Genomic DNA, 19,781 nt, shown 5'->3' with positions numbered 1-19,781 from the left:
AGTCTACGAAGCGCAACTCAGGGATTGGAGCCCTAATGTCGCAAAAGGTAAAAATGCACAACTTAGGGATTGGAGCCCTAATGTCGGCTTAACAGAAAAACGCTCAATTCAGGGATTGGAGCCCTAAGGCTGGCTAAACAGAAGAATGCTTAGTTCAGGGAGTGGAGCTCTAATGCTGGCTAAATGGAAACTTGCTCAACTTAGGGATCGGAGCCCTAAATTGGGAGGATTACCAGGTTATGCTGGAAAGGGTCCACGGGTTATGCCGGGGAAGTCATCGGGTTATGCCAGAAAAGTCCTCGAGTTATGCCGGGGAAGTCATCGGGTTATGCCGGAAAAGGGAAAGAGGTCCCTGGGTTATGCCAGGGAGGTCCATGGGTTATGCCGGGAAAGGGAAAGAGGTTCCCGGGTTATGCCAGGGAGGTCCACGGGTTATGCCGGGAAAGGGAAAGAGTCCTCGGGTTATGCCGGGGAAGTCATCGGGTTATGCCGGAAAAGGGAGAGAGTCCTCGGGTTATGCCGGGGAAGGGAAAGAGGTCCCCGGGTTATGCTAGGGAGGTCCACGGGTTATGCCGGGAAAGGGAAAGAGTCCTCGAGTTATGCCGGGAAAGTCATCAGGTTATGCCGGAAAAGGGAGAGAGCCCTCGGGTTATGCCGGGGAAATCATCGAGTTATACCAGAAAAGTCCACGGGTTATGTTGGGAAGATTCATCGGGTTATGCCGGGGAAGTCGTCGGGTTATGCCGGAGAAGTCATCGGGTTATGCCGGAAAAAGGGAAAAAGTCCTCGAGTTATGCCGGGGAAGTCATCGGGTTATGCCGGAAAAGGGAAAGAGGTCCCTGGGTTATGCCAGGGAGGTCCATGGGTTATGCCGGGAAATGGAAAAAGTCCTCGGGTTATGCCGGGGAAGTCATCGGGTTATGCCGGAAAAGGGAAAGAGGTCCCTGGGTTATGCCAGGGAGGTCCACGGGTTATGTCGGGAAAGGGAAAAAGTCCTCGGGTTATGCCGGGGAAGTCATCGGGTTATGCCGGAAAAGGGAGAGAGTCCTCGGGTTATGCCGGGGAAATCATCGGGTTATGCCGGAAAAGGGAAAAAGTCCTTGGGTTATGCCGGGGAAGTCATCGGGTTATGCCGGAAAAGGGAAAGAGGTCCCTGGGTTATTCCAGAGAGGTCTACGGGTTATGCCGGGAAATCATCGGGTTATGCCGAAAAAGGAAAAAAGTCCTCGGGTTATGCCGTGGAAATCATCGGGTTATGCCGGAAAAGGGAAAGAGGTCCCTGGGTTATGCTAGGGAGGTCCACGGGTTATGCCGGGAAAGGGAAAGAGTCCTCAGGTTATGCCGAGGAAGTCATCGGGTTATGCTGGAAAAGGGAGAGAGTCCTCGGGTTATGCCGGGGAAATCATCGGGTTATGCCGGAAAATGGAAAGAGTCCTCGTGTTATGCCGGGGAAATCATTGGGTTAGGAAAAAAAATGTAGGAAAGAATCGGGAGGAGACTTCCCTTTTGGGTTGATTATTGCAGCATGGCCATTTCTAATCCTTGCGCATTTCCTTTTGGCTGCACCTACCTCTCGCAGGGTTGTACCTGCTTCCTACTTAGTTCGTTTTGTATTGCAACTGCTTCAACTTCAAACAAAGGAAAATTGTTAGTTTGAAATTGTGGTCGGTTTTGTGGCCTTCATTGTTTTTCTTGGTCCCAAGCCTCATTTCTGTTGAGAAAATTCGCCATTGATTGGCTTCCAAGGAGACCTCCTTTCAAACTGATAAGACTCAATATTTCAGGATTTCATGATGATTTGTGCGTGTACGGCTCTGTTTCTTCCGTCTCGCTCTGCTTGGGGATTTTGAGGTAGTAAAATGCCACGATCAGTCGGGATTGGACTGACGCATCACTGAGGCCGGGTATGTTCTCCACCTCTTGCTAGATAGAGCCCTATGAAACCGGTCCTGCCACCTTTTCTTTCTAGCATGTTTTGGGGCTTAGGGTTAAACCGAAAAGGAATCCAAAGAAAAGTAAACAAAGAGCGAGGAAATGAATTTAAAAAGAGAAGCGTCCTTTTCGGGGAAAAGAAAGACTTATCTGAGGTGCATGCTGGCTTTAAATTGACATAACCTGCTTTTTGGATTGGATGCCCGACTCTCACGAACCTACATTTTCTCACGAACCAAACGGATCTATGTTTCCAAACCAGGGAACCTTGCCAGAACCTTCTGTGGTGAAATCCTCTTTCGGTCGACAGCGCCCTTTGCGAATTTTCGCTAGCCGACCTCTCTCATTTCTCTTCTTACCGTCGCCTTATAGTCTCGTCATGAGTTTTCACTAACAAGACTCTCTCATTTTGATTTCTCTGCTCGCCATCGCCTTATGGTTCCTGTAGGTTTTCACCAATAAGACTCTCTCATTTTATTTCTCTCATCCTTACTGCGTCGGATCCGAGCAACTGCGTCCTTTGATTTTGAAGAAACTTTTGTCGATTGATCGGAAGGACTTGCAACAGGTTTGGGGTCAAAAGAACTTGGATCGAATTACAACTTTGGAACCGTCCAGGCAGGATTATCGCCGAATTATTATAATGTCTGCCCCAGTTTAACTTTTGGGGAAAAGTGGATTTTTGTTTTGGTGTGACTGAACCCCATAGAGAGGCTGCCTACGTATCCTTTCGGAATCAAGTCAAACGTAGTTCAGGGCAGTTTTTTTTTTTTTTAAAAAAAAAAACTAGCACTTCCGGGTTCCAAAGAGGGTAATGAAAGAAAGGTAAATGGCTCAAAGGGTTAGCAAAGGATTTGAGTGTTTGGGTAGCAGGAATGAAAGCCTTCGTCCTCTCAAATGTGCAAAAACATCGTCAGAGCAAGTTTAGACATAGTATCTTTTTACTGCATCTGCATTCACGGTTGTGTCGGGATCTTTTCCTTCAATATCACCTAGATATAATGCTCCCCTGGGCAATATCTTCCTGATGATGTATGGACCTTTCCAATTATGAGCAAATTTTCCTTTAGCTTCCTGGTGATGTGGAAGAATGCGCCTTAACACCAGTTGACCTACTTCAAAATTCCTGGGTCGCACTTTCTTGTTGTAAGCACGGGTCATTCTTTGTTGGTACAACTGCCCGTGACAGACCGCAGCCATTCGCTTTTCATCGATAAGCGTTAACTGTTCCAGACGGGTTTTGACCCACTCACTGTCTTCAATTTCAGCTTCAACAATGATCCGGAGAGAAGGGATTTCTACCTCTGCCGGTATTACAGCCTCGGTCCCGTAAACCAACAAGTATGGGGTTGCCCCTACTGATGTGCGTACTGTAGTGTAATATCCCAGCAGGGCGAAACGTAACTGCTCATGCCATTGTCTGGAACTCTGGGTTGTCTTCCTCAAAATTTTCTTGATGTTTTTGTTCGCCGCTTCAACAGCGCCATTGGCCTTGGGCCGATAAGGAGTGGAATTCATATGCGTTATTTTGAACTGTTCGCACACATCCTCCATCAAATGACTATTCAGGTTTGCTGCATTATCTGTGATTATAGTTGCAGGAATACCGAAACGACAGATAAGATTTGAATGTATGAAATCCACCATGGCTTTCTTAGTGACTGATTTGAGAGTGATAGCCTCGACCCATTTTTGTGAAGTAGTCGATAGCGACCAATATGAATCTGTGCCCATTTGAAGCTTTGGGCTCAATCGGACCAATGACATCCATACCCCAGGCAACAAATAGCCAAGGTGCAGACATGGGATGCAGTTCTGTGGGAGGTGCGTGAATTAGATCTCCATGCACCTGACACTGATGACACTTTCGAACGAAGCTGAAACAGTCCTTTTCCATGGTCATCCAGTAATACCCGGCCCGAAGGATTTTCTTTGCCAAAACATACCCGTTCATATGAGGTCCACACACTCCTGCGTGTACTTCATGCATGATTCTGCCTGCTTATTCGGCGTCAACACATCTTAATAAGTTGAGATCAGGGGTTCTTTTATACAATATCTCACCGCTCAAAAAGAATCCACTTGCCTGCCGCCTAATAGTTCTCTTCTGATCTCCAGTAGTATGTTCGGGGTATTCTTGTGTTTTCAAGAACCTCTTAACATCCTGGTACCATGGATGGATACTTGGTCATGCCTCGATAGCATTGCAGTAACCATGCCTTTCCCTGATTTGGATTTCCAAGGGATCGATGTGGGCATTGCCTGGATAAGGTAACATTTAAGCTAAAGTGGCAAGTGCATCGGCTAATTCATTGTGACATCGCGGGATATACCTGAACTCTACTGATCTGAACCACTTGCTGAGATCCTCCACGTGCTGCCGGTAAGGAATAAGCTTGACATCTCGAGTTTCCCATTCACCCTGGGCTTGCCGGATAATCAAATCAGAATCCCCCATAATCAACAAATCCCCAACATCTTGATCGATAGCCATATTCATGCCCATGATGCAGGCTTCATATTCAGCTATATTGTTCGTGCAAAAGAAACGAAGCCTAGCTGTAGCCGGATAATGTTGACCAGCAGGTGAGATCAAGATTGCCCCTATTCCTACACCTTTCGCGTTTACGGCCCCATCAAAGAACATTTTCCAAACGTGAGTGTTTTCCGAGACCACTTCTATGGTATTTATTCCTTCATCTGGAAAATAAGTACTCAATGGCTGGTATTCCTCATCAACCGGATTTTCGGCCAAATGATCTGCTAATGCCTGGGCTTTCATTGCCGTGCGGGTGACATAGACTATGTCAAATTCAGTAAGCAAGATTTGCCACTTGGCCAGTCTTCCAGTAGGCATTGGTTTCTGAAATATATACTTCAAAGGATCCAGCCTGCTTATGAGGTAAGTAGTGTGAGCTTGGAGATAATGTCTCAATTTTTGAGCAACCCACGTCAAAGCACAACACGTTCTTTCCAGCAGAGTGTACTTGGCCTCGTAGCCGGTGAATTTCTTGCTCAAGTAGTAGATCGCCTGCTCCTTCTTTCCGGTTATGTCATGTTGCCCGAGGATGCAACCGAAAGAATTTTCCAAGACTATCAGATACAAGAACAGGGGTCTCTCTGGCTCTGGCTGGACCAAAACTGGGGGATTTAAAAGATATTCTTTGATCTTGTCAAAGGCTTCTTGACACTCAGTCGTCCATTTGATCGATGCATCCTTTCTTAATAGCTTAAATATGGGCTCACACGTGCTAGTCAGCTGGGCAATGAATCGACTGATATAGTTTAACCTGCCCAATAGACTCATCACGTCTTTCTTCGTTCTTGGGGAGGTAGATCTCTGATAGATTTTATCTTTGTTGGATCTAACTCTATACCTCTCCTGCTTACTATGAAACCCAAAAGCTTGCCTGATGGGACTCCGAAGGCGCATTTGGCCGGGTTCAGCTTCAAGTCGTACTTTCTCAGTCTCTCGAAGAATTTCCTCAAGTCTTGGATATGATTGTCCCGAGTCCTGGACTTGATTATCACGTCGTCCACATACACCTCTATTTCTTGATGCATCATGTCATGAAAAATGGCAGTCATGGCTCTCATGTAAGTTGCCCCAGCATTCTTCAGACCGAATGGCATAACCCGGTAACAGTAAGTGCCCCATGGTATAGTGAAGGCAGTCTTCTCGGCGTCTTCTTCATCCATCAATACCTGATGATATCCAGCGTAACAATCTACGTAAGCCTGGATCTCATGTTTGGCGCAATTATCAACAAGGATGTGAATGTTGGGCAATGGGAAATTGTCTTTGGGACTTGCTCTGTTCAAATCTCGATAATCCACACATACCCGAGTCTTCCCATCTTTTTTCGGCACTGGAACTACATTCACCAACCACGTGGTGTACTAGATTACCCGAATTACTCCCGTTTTCAGCTGCTTGGTGATTTCTTCTTTAATCTTGTCACTGACATCAGTTTTGAACTTTCTTTGCTTTTGTTGAACTGGAGGACAATCAGGGTGAATTGGCAATTTATGCACCACTAGATCAACGCTTAATCCTGGCATGTCATCGTATGACCAAGCAAACACATCTTTAAATTCAAAAAGGAGTTGAACTATCGCGTTCTCTCGTTCGTGTGAATGCTTATTTTGGTCTCTCGGATTTCCTCAGGAGTTCCCAAATTAACCGGTTCGGTGTCATTCAGATTCGGCTTAGGTTTGTTCTCAAAGTGTTCCAATTCTCGATTTATTTCCTTAAAAGCCTCTTCTTCATCGTATTCCATTTCTTGGTTCATTATTTCGCAGCTAGACTGCATGTTTGGATCCGGGCATGAAGTCCGCAAGCATGTCATGTTATTTAAAACCGCATTATTAGAATTGAAAGAAATAAAACAAAAAAAATAAAAAAAATCAGAGAGAATAAATAAGATGAAAGATGAAATATTAATTTCATTTCATTGAATTTTGAAGATAATAGGGTTTACATCAGAATTTAAGGATAGGAAACTAAAAGGAAATCATTCGAGTTACACCCCAAAATAACTCGTGATGCAGAAAAGGTGGCAAGACTGGTCTACCAGGATTCCCTCTTGATCGGAAACGGAGTAGCCTTCCAGTTTTGCAATTTGGCACCAGGCCCCATGTAAAGCACCTCAGCAGTGCTCGAACCTTCTCCCGGCTGAACCATATGGGTTTCATACATCATTTGCCTCATAACCCCACAGATTTCTTCAATTTTCTCGGTCGTGAAGGTCTCATCTTCTCTTTCTTCAATGTACTTGGGTCTGACGAATGTTCTGTAAAGATGCGGAATTGGCTGAGATAAAACCCAACCATTGCTCTTCCGTTAGTTTGCCCATATTACATCAGCTTCTTCGGCGTAAAAACCAACACCGAAGAACTTTTCGGCGGCAGGTACGGTGATACCTTGCAATGATGCCCCGAGTCCCTTCTCTGGTTTATAACCATGCCTGATCATTTCCTTGGCAACCATAATTGACGCTTTTGAGAGAAAAGGTTGAGGGTAAGGGCTTCCTTCTTCGCATTGGTCTACGACCACAACCTCGAAAACTTGATAGACTATATGTTCACTACCCTCCTTAGCTTCGAGGCATGGAACCGAAGGGTCTCGATAAATTGAATGCTCATCCTCTCCGTGGACTATAATCTCTTGATTTTCATATACAAATTTTACCATCTGGTGGAGAGTAGAAGGTATGGATTCCGTCGCATGAATCCAAGGCCTTCCTAGAAGGAAATTTTAAGAAGTATCCATATCTAGGACCTGAAAGGTCACCTCAAAATCCACAGGTCCAATAGTCAAAATCAAATCGATCTCGCCTAGGGTGTCCCTTTTGATGCCGTCAAAGGCACGAACACATACGCTGTTGGGCCTGATTCTCCCTGTCTCGATCTCCATTCTTTGCAGAGTCGAAAGGGGACAGATATCTACTCCGGACCCGCCATCCAGCATGACCCTCTTCACATAGTACCCTTCACATTTAACTGTTAGGTGGAGGGCCTTGTTGTGAGCGGCCCCTTCCGGGGGCAGATCATTTTTGCTGAAGGAAATCTGATTGATCATGAAGAATCTTTCTGCCATCCTCTCTAGCTGTTCCACGGTAGTTTCAATTGGGACGTAAGCTTCGTTGAGGGTCTTGATCAACACTTTCTGATGCTCAGTTGAATTCATTAATAGAGACAACAACGAGACCTGAGCGGGAGATTTTCGGAGTTGGTCAACTATCTCGTAGTCCGTAGTTTTCATTTTCCTGAAAAAGTCTTCCGCTTCCTCGGCACTAACAGGTTTCTTGAGTGGGAAATGCTTCTTTGTAGAATCATTCAACTCCTCCAGGTTGAGGTATTTCTCAGTTTGGTTAGTTTCATTTACTTCTCTCGGGATTTCTTTTCCTTTGTAGGTTACTACCGCCTTGTTATAATTCCACGGGACGGTAGTAGGATCTGTCATGGGCCTCTGCGGCGCGCGTCCAATAATCACGGGCTCATTCAGCCTTGGTGAAATTATTGGCCCTCGTTCCGCATAGGTCCCTTTGGGCACATACATTTTAGATCCTTTGTTCAGCTCAAACCTTCTTGGAGGGCTCAATGTCACTTGTCCTTTCTTTGAACCTCGGGGAACATAAAGGACGACATCTTTTGAGGGTACTACCTCAGTTTTGGTTTCCACTACTTTTTCTGTGTTTTGAGGGGGGGGTTTACTCTTCTTGTCCCCCTTTTCTTGCTTTGCATACGTCTTGGGATTTTTCTCAATGTCGGCGATTGCAATGATGGCTTTCAAGACAGGATCAAACTCTTTATCTTCGTAGATCATCCCAATAATCGGTCCATTGTTGTGAGCCGGTAAAGGGTTGTTGATCACATTAGGAATGTCTTCTTCCTTTAACACTATCCACTTTTGTTCTATGAGGTTTTCAACAACCCTCTTCAAAGTCCAACAGCTCTCAGTGTCATGCCCTTCCACTCCAGAATGATAGGCACATCGGGCACCAGGTTGGTAAGAGGGTGACTCTGGGTTTTGCTTATTTGGGGGTACAGGTTGTAACAAACTCATTTGGACCAATTTAGGGAAAAAGTTGGAATATGACTCACCAATAGGTGTGAATTCCATTTTCCTGGGCGGCTCTCGAGTGCGGGCATTGTAGGGGAGATTATTTTGTGGAGGTCGGGGATTATACTGAGCTTGGTGGGGAGGTTGATTTCTTGGAAATTGAGCTCGCTTTTGGTGAAATTGTTGTTGTGGCCTAATATATGGTTGTGCATTCATTACTGTGTAGGGCTGAAGGTTCATAGCATATGTCGCATCTTGATGGGGGTAGTAGTGTTGTGGGGCTCTTTCAGAGAAATGAAATCTGGATGGATGGGGTTTTCTTACACTCGAAGTTGCCATTGTTGCTTCTTCCTTCTTCTTTCGGTTTGCTCCTCCTCCAGACCCGCCTTGGATTGCTTGGGAGGTGGCTCTTTTAGTAGACTAACTCAAGATTCGCCCTGTTTTTAACCCATTCTCCACCATTTCACCAATTTTGATGGCTTCAGCAAACGACTTTCCCAATGCAGACATCATGTTTTGATAATAATCAGCCTCTTGGGCTTGAAGGAAAACACTGACCATTTCTGTTTCATCCATCGGAGGTTTGACTCTGGCCGCTTGTTCGCGCCATTTGACAGCATATTCTCGGAAGCTCTCCGAAGGCTTCTTCTTTAGATTCGACAATGAATTCCTGTCGGGGCAATGTCGATGTTATATTGAAACTGCCTGACAAAATCCCTAGCCAAGTCGTCCCAAATGTGCCAACGAGATACTTCCTGATCCGTATACCATTCAGAAGTAATGCCGATCAAAGTTTCTCCAAAGTAAGCCATAAGAAGCTCTTCTTTTCAGCCCGCTCCTCGCAACAGGTTGCAGTACCTTTTGAGGTGGGCTATGGGGTCCCCATGCCCGTCATATTTCTCAAACTTTGGGGTTTTGAAACCCAAGGGCAGATTTACGTGCGGGAACATGCACAGATCATCGTAAGATACGCTCTTTTGCCCGCTCAGACCCTGTATATTTTTGAGAGTTTGCTCCATGCTTCTCATTTTTCTGGTCATTTCCTCTTGTTCAGGTGTTTTCCCGGCTTTCTCCTGCCCTGCGATAAATTTGTACCGAGACGGCTAAGGGTAAGCGTTGGAAGTGAACTGGCTAGGTTCCAATGGAAGAGGTGGTGCTTGAAATGTGAAGGATGATGAATCGAAGTTAGGCCTGGGTAAAACAGGTTGTGTCGTGGCTGAACAAGGTGGAGCAGTGAATATGTTTGAAACCGCACCGGAAGCTAACACCTGGGGGCGAGACTCAGATGGTGTTCCAGTAAAGTAGGCTGAGATGGTAGGAAATCCCAGTGGGGTATTTGGATAACTTATGGGGATGTTGGAGGTCCCACTTGCCTTAGGAAAAAGCTCAGGGAATCCAGGGATCGCACTTGGTGGCTCTTTTCCATTGGCCCAGGCATCCCACATTTCCATCATGCGGAGACGTAGAATTCTATTTTCCTCGACCGTTGCTGATTCAGAAGTTGGGATGGCTGAGATTGAACTTTCCTCCGAAATAGGAATTGTTGGCAGAGGAACTTCTGAAGACATTTCGACACTTCCTTTCGACCTTGTGAAGTATGTATGAACACTTCCTTTTGATTTAGCGACGGGTGGCTGAACGTTTCCTTTTGATCTCGTGAAGTACGAATGTGAGGCCAGATTACCACAAAACCAAACGACTTTTCTAGGAACCTGAACTTATCAGCAAACAAACGGTTAGTTTGAAACAAATAACAGACATGTAATCTCACATTGGGGTGTGATGCACCTATACAGTTAGGTGAGTTTCTACATGCTTGCAACAAAGACATGCGTCATTCTGGCTTCTATTTAGGCTTTTCTTTTATTTATAACCATTTTTCTTTCTTTGTTTTTTTTATATTATTATTGTTTTCATTATTTGCAGTTAAAAATGTGACCGGATCCGATGAGGATTGCCTACGTATCACGATGTCGCGTGAATCAGATCTTGCGTAGTTCGGGATAGATGAGTGTAAAAGAAGCACACATTTTATTACTGAAGCAATCCATTATAACCAACATTTGAACAAGGGAAAATAAACAAACCTTGAAAATAAGTACAGACTCGAACAGACTAATGCACCCTGATGCGAAAAGATGGCCATAAAATGCTAAGATACAGACTCGACCTATGAATACATTAAGGTTTCGAGAATTGGCGCCCGCGGGGCATCGTTCGGCCTCGCCGTGGTCTTAGGTGTGAGATCCCTTTCAAGTTGTTCCAGCTCATGCATGGTCTGCTTGACATAAACCATTACTGCCGAGAGAACGGTAATGCTGGTCATGTTTTCACACCGTAGACACCTTCTGATGATGGCATGGGCAATGGTCCTAATCTTATCTCTGGTTCGCCTCTTTTCTATAAGCAAGCGTTTTATCTGATCACTGCATGTTTTTAACGCCTGAGAATCCTGCATATGCTGATTCTTCAGTTGCCGCACTTCTACCTCCATTTGGGCCAACAAGTCGTAACAGTGTCCGCTTTCAATTTGGAAATCCTGCCTGCTTAACTGCTTTAACCTCAAGTGTAGCCATCTTTCTCTTCATGTTGGCAACAGTTTTCTCGTGGTTGCATTTCAATTGATTCAAGTATCGGCGATGCTTATCTGCTCTTGTACCCCAATGTACCTTGAGCTCTGCCATGACGTTTTCAGACTCTTCTAAACCATCTCGCCATTCCCTGACTTTATTTTTCAGCCCTTTTATCAACTACTCGTCTGATCGACTCCTTGGTTGTTTATCAAGAGCCATTCTCAATTTCTGGATTTGGGCCCCAAGTTCTTCATTTTCTTGGGCCAATCTATTCTTTTCGCCTCGATCTGCAGCGACCTGCATACTGTTATTGAATTTCAGACTTTCAACCTGTTGTTTCAACTCACCGATCTCTGCCCGATAACCTTTCTCCTTTGCTAACCAGTTCCATTGCTCCTGGGATGACTCAGCGAAATCTCTGAGATGAGGTCTTTTAGCTGGTCTCTCGCAGGACATGTCACCTCTAAACCAGGCGTGATACCCCGGGGAGACTTCTCCTTTAGTTGTATCCAACACACAAGTGTTTGCCGTCAGATGTTGACACTCACTCCAGATCTGGCGAACTTCTTCTTCGGGGAACCGACCGTCCGGACTGATTTCAACCACTTGGGTACTCAAGTCTTCATCTTTTGGCACTACTTGATACCTCCCAAGTTGCCTCAAAACCCGATACGGTGCATAGGGTTGGATGCTTTTAAGTCCCATCAACAGAAAGTGGGGCCTGGTTGCCGACATGTATATGATTTCCTCAATAGGCAGCCATCCGAGCGTCCACTGAATTTGGTCGGCAGTGAGAGTTCGGAAGAATGATGTCCAAGCTGTGACTCCCTCGGGCAGACTAACCCTTTCGATTCTTGTGTAGAATTCTCTAATACAAGTCTTCTTGGGCGAACCGTAACCCAAGAGCGGGGAGCGGTGGCACAAATGATCGGTCACCCACATTTGCAACAATAGGTTACATCCTTCGAAAAAGTCGCCCCTGGCTCGGCAAATAGTGAGAGCCCGGAAGATGTCAGCCATAATCATAGGCGCCAGAGTACTCTTATCATGGGTGAGCAAGGTACTGACGACCCCAACTACTTTTAGATCGATGTTTCCGTCTTTCCTTGGGAACACTATAAGGCCCAAAAAAGCTATCATAAAAGCTACCAGCCTGTGTTCATCCCACTTTTGTCGGTTACCTCTACTGCATAGTTTGAAGTCTGGCTTATTGAACCCGCCCACGTGGCCGTATCTAGAATATATGAGGCGGAGACTGCAGAAACCTTTGGCGAGATCTGGATGTGAAATGTTCGGGGTATTTTAGGAAATCCAGAAACCGGTGTACCGTGACGGCCCTAGGTGCAATCAAGTACTTGAACCTTAACGGAGCTTCATAACTTCCGATGTATCCCTCTATTTCTTCCAATGTCGGGGTGAGCTCAAAGTCCGAGAAATGAAATACATTGTGTGTTGAATCCCAGCAAGTGACCAATGATCTGATAACATCACCCCGAGGCTGGATGTCTAGTAAATCCGGGAGATCTTTCAGATACCTTTTTACTTTGTCTTGCCCTTCCTTGCCTAAGTCATTCCACCATAATCGCAACTCAAAAGGGATCTTGGTCATTATTGAAAAGGGTTTGTTTTGTATCGTGCTCATCCTGCACATTTATTAAGGTGATTATGTCAACGAAAAACTTTTATTAGACTCAAAAATAAAACTATGTTTTTTTTTTCAAGATTTTGTTTTCAAAAATGATGGACTCGGTTTTCAAACGCGGCCTTTTAGCACTTCGGGAACGAAGATTTTAAGGCTGTGAGGATCAACCGGTCAAAAAATCAAAAACGATGACCGTTTATGCAATGACAGCCTTCCGTCGTCCCTTTCGGGAACATTCGGCTGTTTTTGACAACAAAAGCATCACTTGATTTATTTTTATTTTTTTTAGAACGGTGACCCGATATTGGGAACATGGCCTCGCAAATCCTCGGGGACGAGGATCCTAAGGCCACTGGGCAACCTGGTCAAAATTTAAAAAAAATGACCAAAATGGCTGTTTATGCAAAGTCAGCCTTCCGGCGTCCTTTTCGGGAACATTTGGCTATTCTTGACAAAACGGCATCACCCGACTCATAAATTAAAATTCTGACAGTTTGGCTATTTTTGAAAAAGGGAAAGTTGGACCCGATGAGGGTTGCCTACGTATCTCACACCCTGTGAGAATCAAACCGGCATAGTTCGGGCTTGATCAAGTGTAGAGTAAATAAACTAAACCCCTTCTGAATACAATCTTTTAAAGAAAAGAAAAAAAATATTTTTTCTGGATTTTTATATATTTTTTTTATTTTCTTGAAAAGAGATAAAGACCAAAGAAAATCTTTTTTAAGGAAGTATTTGGACTATTAGTTTTAATTTATAAAAGAGACCTTACAAAAGAAACAACATTTTTTTTTTTTGAATTTTGAATTTTTCCCCTTTTACTTTTAAATTTTTTATTTTATTTTTCACCAATATATTTTTTTATATGTTTTTTTTAATAATAAATCAAATTAAAAGACAATTTTGTTTTCAATTTTTTTCTTTAGAAAATTCCGGCGAGGTTTCGACACTACTTGGACATTAGTTTTATTTTTCCAAAAGTAGGTAATTATCTCCCTACGCTGCTATTTTTTTATTTTATTTTTTGATTTTTTTTTAAATTGGTCAGCATGCAGATCTGAAGCAAATAAATGCGTCAAACAAATGGGATGCAACAGGATGGTCTTTTCATTTCAGGTTGCCTGCACTAGACGGACCCAACCCCTGTGTTGAGTCCCCTATGTCAAATGCCACATGATGCAAATAAGCATTCCTACTAGGGATCCGGCATGAGGTTTCGTTATACTAGGTTTATAACCTGGGTATATGTTCTAGACTGTGTACCCGAGCAGACAACTCGAGTCGAGGAGGGGGCAACTTACCGGGAACCAAAAGGCCATCCGGCTTCGTAACTTGTCCGAGCCTCTTTTTTTATTTCAAGGTATTGACACTAACAGAATAGGGAGTCTCAACCAGTAAGCACATCCCCGGAGGTGAAGAGAGAAGGGTTTCGGCACAGTTTATATACAGTTCAGATAATATCAAGGCTATAAAAGACAACATTTAGCACGTTATGCCAACATGTAATACAGATCAGATAATAAAGCCAAATATAACAATTATTCTAAGCTCGAATTCTTGAACCCTGAACCAGTGGTTCTGGGTTAAATAGTCCCCAGCGGAGTCGCCAGAGCTGTCACACTTCCTTTTTGCACGCCTACCCCGAAGGGTAAATGCGCGAGGGAGTTTTTTTCAATTTAAGTGACAATATTCGAAATGGGATTATTTATTTAATTCAGAGTCGCCACTTGGGAAAGGTTTGGCTTTTGGCGTCCCAAGTCACCGGTTTATCTTGAATCCCAAATCGAGGAAAATATTCGACTTTCCAAATGAAGTCTGCGAACCAGAAATTCTAAGTAAGGAATTCTGTTGACCCGAGGGAAGGTGTTAGGCACCCTCGAATCCCGTGGTTCTAGCACGGTCGCTTAAATTGTTATAATGGCTAGATATCTGATTTAATACATGTTATTACTTATGTGCTTTCATTAAGTTTAAACCGCTTTTATTATTATCATTTTTATAGAATTGCAACGTCGTGAAAATGCGTCTCGAACCACGTCACAGTCAATGCACCCATGGTTGTTAATACATTCCGACTCCGTTGAGATTTGAATTTGGGTCACATAAATGCGCACCCGAGTTTAAGAATGTAATTTAATTAAGTCGCGCCTAAAGAGTCTAACGCGTTTATTGTCTTTGGGGAAGCCAGTGAAATTCACTAAACAGTCCATCCCAAATTCTAAGTATTTTATTGTGACCAGTTATTGAGGGCCCTGCAATTTGCATTGTTTTATTTGGTGAGGCTCGTCTCATTTTATGAAAGGATAAACCTACAATGACTACATTTTTCTATTATGTCTTTATAAAATGAAAGAGAAAAGATCTTAATTTATTTACATGCTTGAGTTGTTATAGTTGGGTTTCGAATATGATTCATAAATTCTGAAAATGATACAACCAGGGCAGTCCATTGCCAATGCGGGCCCAGGCCCAACGTGTATGACATAAAACTAGACCTGGGCCGTCTTATTAACATGTTACTACCTAATTACATTATACTAGGCATGTTCTCAGTTTGTCAAATTAAAAAAAAACTTAGCAACCTAATTTTAATCCTAAACCATTTACATGCTGAAATTAACCAATATTATTTAACTAAACAATATTCCTACAAGTTCTGAAATGGCCTATTCGTTTGATTTTTAACTAGACGGAGTTGCTACACCATTCATTTATTTTTTAGGCAATATATAGATAGTTCAACCGTTAAGCTATCGTCAGATGTTCCACTATATATATTAAATAGCTACATGATTCTGATTTTGTAAGCTAAATAATTTATATATACAAATAAAATTCAGAATATAATTAAAATAATTTTAGAACTTCAACTCTTCATTTTTTCGTATTCATGCTTCCTGTTTCAGTTTACAATAATCAGCGTGTCAGTTGTGTACCTGATATTGGAAGCAAAAGAAAAGGGAGATCAGCAGAAATTCAGTAGCATACAACAACAGCAACCCCAGCAACCAGTAACAACCAGCAACGAGAAACTTAGTGACAGATTTTAAAATCAAGACAAAAATCCAGAAACAACAACAACAGTCAACGGACAGAAGCAAAGGGAATCTTTTCAGATTTTGAAAGACTAGTTAGTGTTTAACCCTTAATTTCTGAATCCGTATATCAGAATATTTGGATTATATATCAGGTGTATACTCTTCTTCTTTTGAATTTCCAGAATGTTTTTCTTTTTATTTTTTCTAAATTCTTAGTATTTTTTTCAAAATTTTCTCTCTTAAAATTTTCTTCTGTCTTCTCCCCTCTCAAAATCTGATCCAGTTCCTCATTTATATCTCATCCCAAACCCTTTAATCCATTAATAAAACCATCACTTTCTCCTACCAAACCCACTATCTTCCCACTCATCCCCCACTACATTAAACAAATATATCAACTTCACTCCATTACATCTTGTCCCCCATGCCTAACATAAACAATTACCATATTCCCCTCCACTACAATTTGTCTTGTCCCCCATTTATATTAAACAATTATATCACCCACACCCCATTACATTTTGTCTCTCATGCTTAACATAAAGAATTATTCAAAATGTTCAATTCCCAAATTACCCCTCCGACCCTATTGCAATTACCATTTTACCCCTGAACGTACTGCAAATTACCAAACTACCCCCATCAGCTATAACCAATTCACCTAATCAATCTTAACCAAAATATAGCAAATATGATTAATTTCTAACAATGTTCAACAACAAATTCAAACTAAATGATGAACAACAAAGAAACAACTAAAATTATCTTGATTGAACAAAATCTCTAACAAAAAACAAACCTACTTTCAGATTCAACAACAATAACAACAAACAAATATATTCAGATTTCTAAATTCAATAATCATTTGAACTTAAAATCTAACAACTTTACAACCAACAATTCCTATATTAAAACTAAACAAAATCATGAAGCAAACTGAAGAAATAATCAAAAATGATAATCAACAAACAAGAAGATCAAACTATACTAATTTCGGATTCAAGATCAATCAAACAAAGTATGAACATAAATGAAAAGATTCAACAACAATAACAAACAAGCTTTATTCAACTTTGAATTAAACTTAAACAAAACAAATAAACATATTCAAATCACTAATCTTCAAATAATCAATTAATCTTTTTAAATTAAATCCAACAAAATTATAACAAAGATATATGATCCAAAAATTAAAAACCAAAACATAACTTCACATTAAATCACTGAATTAAAAACGAACTTAAAAAAAAATGAATACGAATTAAATCTATATTAACAACAAACAACGGATTCAAACGATTTAAGCTAACACTTTTCTATATTAAAACTAAATCCTCTTAAAATTAATAAAACAAACTGAAAAATAATTTAATTGAATCTTCAACTTAAATCTATCAACAATATAATTAATCAAACTAACAATTTCTACAAAAACAAACAAGAAAAACAAAACAACTAAATAAAAATCAAGAACAAGAATCAAACATTTAATGATTTCATATCCGAAAAATATCAAACAAATTACGGATGGGAACGAAACTTAAACCAACTAACCGGATCGGAACGATGATGAACTCGAACGAAAACAAATCTGCCCGGAAACAAATATCGCACCAAAACCATTTGACGTCGAAGACGATCACGAATGGACAAACGAAGAACTTGAAGGAGAAGTAACGGACAGCAGCAGCGCGGGCAGCAGCGAGCAGCAGCGAGCAGCAGTGGCGCAGGCAGCAGCGGCAGGCAGCAGCGCAGGCAGCAGCGTACGAAGAGAAAAAGACGCAGCAACAGTGGTGTTGTTCATCGAGGGAGGCAGCCATGGGAGCTCGAGCTCGAGCTCGACAAAGACGAAGAAGATGAAGCAGAAAACGCAGCAACAGTGGTGCTGGACGAAGCAGTCACGCAGCAGGAATGGCGGGACGCGAGGAGGAGAAAGGAGGAGTCGTTCATGGATGGTCGTTCATGTTGGTGAAGCCGCGAGTGTATGTGTGTTACGTCGCCGTGGTTGTGTGTGTGTGTGTTGTCGACGTGGTTGTGTGTGTGGCGTGGGGATGAAGGGAACGGGAGAGGGGCAACCATGGGAGGGGCTTTGAGCTCTTTTGGAGAAGAAGGAGAAGAGAGAAAGAAAGGGGGGGGGGCGGATGAGTTTAGTCTAGGGTTTTCTCTTCTTTTTTTTGTTTTTGTTTTGTAAAAAATGAAAAAATAAAAATGAAGAGGAGGAGTTGGGTTGTTGGTACTGGACTGGGTCGACCCGGTTTGGAATGGACCGGGTCATAGGGAAGGTTGGACCATTTTTTGGGCCTGTGGCTTGAAATTGAAGAAGAGGCCCAATTCCGACTTTCTTTATATTTTTGCTCTCTTTTCTTCTTTTATTTTTCTAAAACTAAATTCTAAAACTCCTTAAATTATTATTAAGACTAAATTAAGTTATAAAAGCACAAATTAACTCCCAATAACAATTAACGCATAATTAAGTAATAATTAAGCATAAAATTGTATATTTGGACATTAAATGCTAAAAATGCACAAGATGCCTATTTTTGTAATTTTTAATTTTTGTAAAACAAACTTAATTACTAACAATTGTAGGATTAAATCCTAAATTCAAAAATGTGACATATTTTTTTGTATTTTTTATTAATTTAACAAATAAACATGCACAAACAAATACAAATAATTATCCAAAAATGTCACAGAATTCTCAAAATTGCACACCAAGAAAAAATCATTTATTTTGAATTTTTTGGGAGTAATTCTTTCATAGGGAAAAAATCACGTGTTTACAGCCATATGATTCGGGACTGCAGATATAGAAAGGCAGGAATAAATTTCAATGCAGGCAATACCGAAAAGTCTAGAAAGATTGAAAAATCTGGAAATTCTAAAAAGGCAAACGTAGTGGAAAATTCTGCCCAAGTACTGGTTGCCATGGTTTCCGCAATGCAAATTGGTATGGTCACAGAGTTGAATGTGGCTACCGCTGCTACAAATACTCAAGACTAGTGGCTAGATTCGGGTGCTACTATTCATGTCTGTTATGAAAAGAAGATGTTCAAGACATATGCAGAAGTGCAGGATTCTGAACAAGTCTTGATGGGAAACCATGTTGCGGCAGATGTTGCTGGAAAAGGAAGTATTGAGATTAACTTCACATCTGGCCAGAAGTTGACATTACTGAATGTGTATCATGTTCCTGATATGAAGAAAAACTTAATGTCCGCTGCTTTGCTGTCAAAGAAAGGCTTCAAGATAGTTATTGAGTCTGATCATGTAATAGTGTCTAAGAATGGTGTTTTTGTTGGAAAAGGCTATAACTGTAACGGCATGTTCAAATTGAGTATTAATGAAATAAATTATGTTTCTGCTTACATCGTTGAGTCTGATTCTTGTTTATGGCATGCTAGACTAGGACATTTAAATTTTGGCTCCTTGAATTATATGTCCAAAAATGGTTATATCTCATGTAAAACTCAACATATAAAATGTGAAATTTGCATACAAGCAAAGATGACAAAGAAACCATTTCGTAAAGTTGAAAGATCCACAGAACTATTAGATTTAATACATTCAGACTTGTGTGAATTAAATGGAGAATTAACTAGAGGAGGCAAAAGATATTTTATTACTTTTATAGACGACTTCTCTAGATTTACATATGTTTACCTACTTAGAACTAAGGACGAAGCTTTTCAAAAGTTTAAAGAATACAAGTCTGTTGTGGAAAATCAAAGGAGTAGGAAAATTAAAATTATTCGAAGTGATAGAGGCGGAGAATATTTTCCTAACGAATTTAATAAGTTCTGTGAAGAGCATGGCCTAATACATCAAATGAGTGCCCCTTATACTCCTCAACAAAATGGGTTAGCGGAAAGGAAAAATAGAACTTTGGTGGATATGGTTAATGCTATGTTACTTAATGCACATTTGCCACATAATTTATGGGGTGAAGCACTACTAACTGCATGTTATATTTTAAATAGAGTGCCTTCAAAGAGTATGCATATTTCGCCTTATGAGCTTTGGAATGGTAG

This window comes from Nicotiana sylvestris, chromosome 1 (assembly GCF_000393655.2).
Source record: "Nicotiana sylvestris chromosome 1, ASM39365v2, whole genome shotgun sequence".
In the NCBI taxonomy this organism is placed as follows: Eukaryota; Viridiplantae; Streptophyta; class Magnoliopsida; order Solanales; family Solanaceae; genus Nicotiana; species Nicotiana sylvestris.
Note: the sequence above shows the minus strand (reverse complement) of the source record.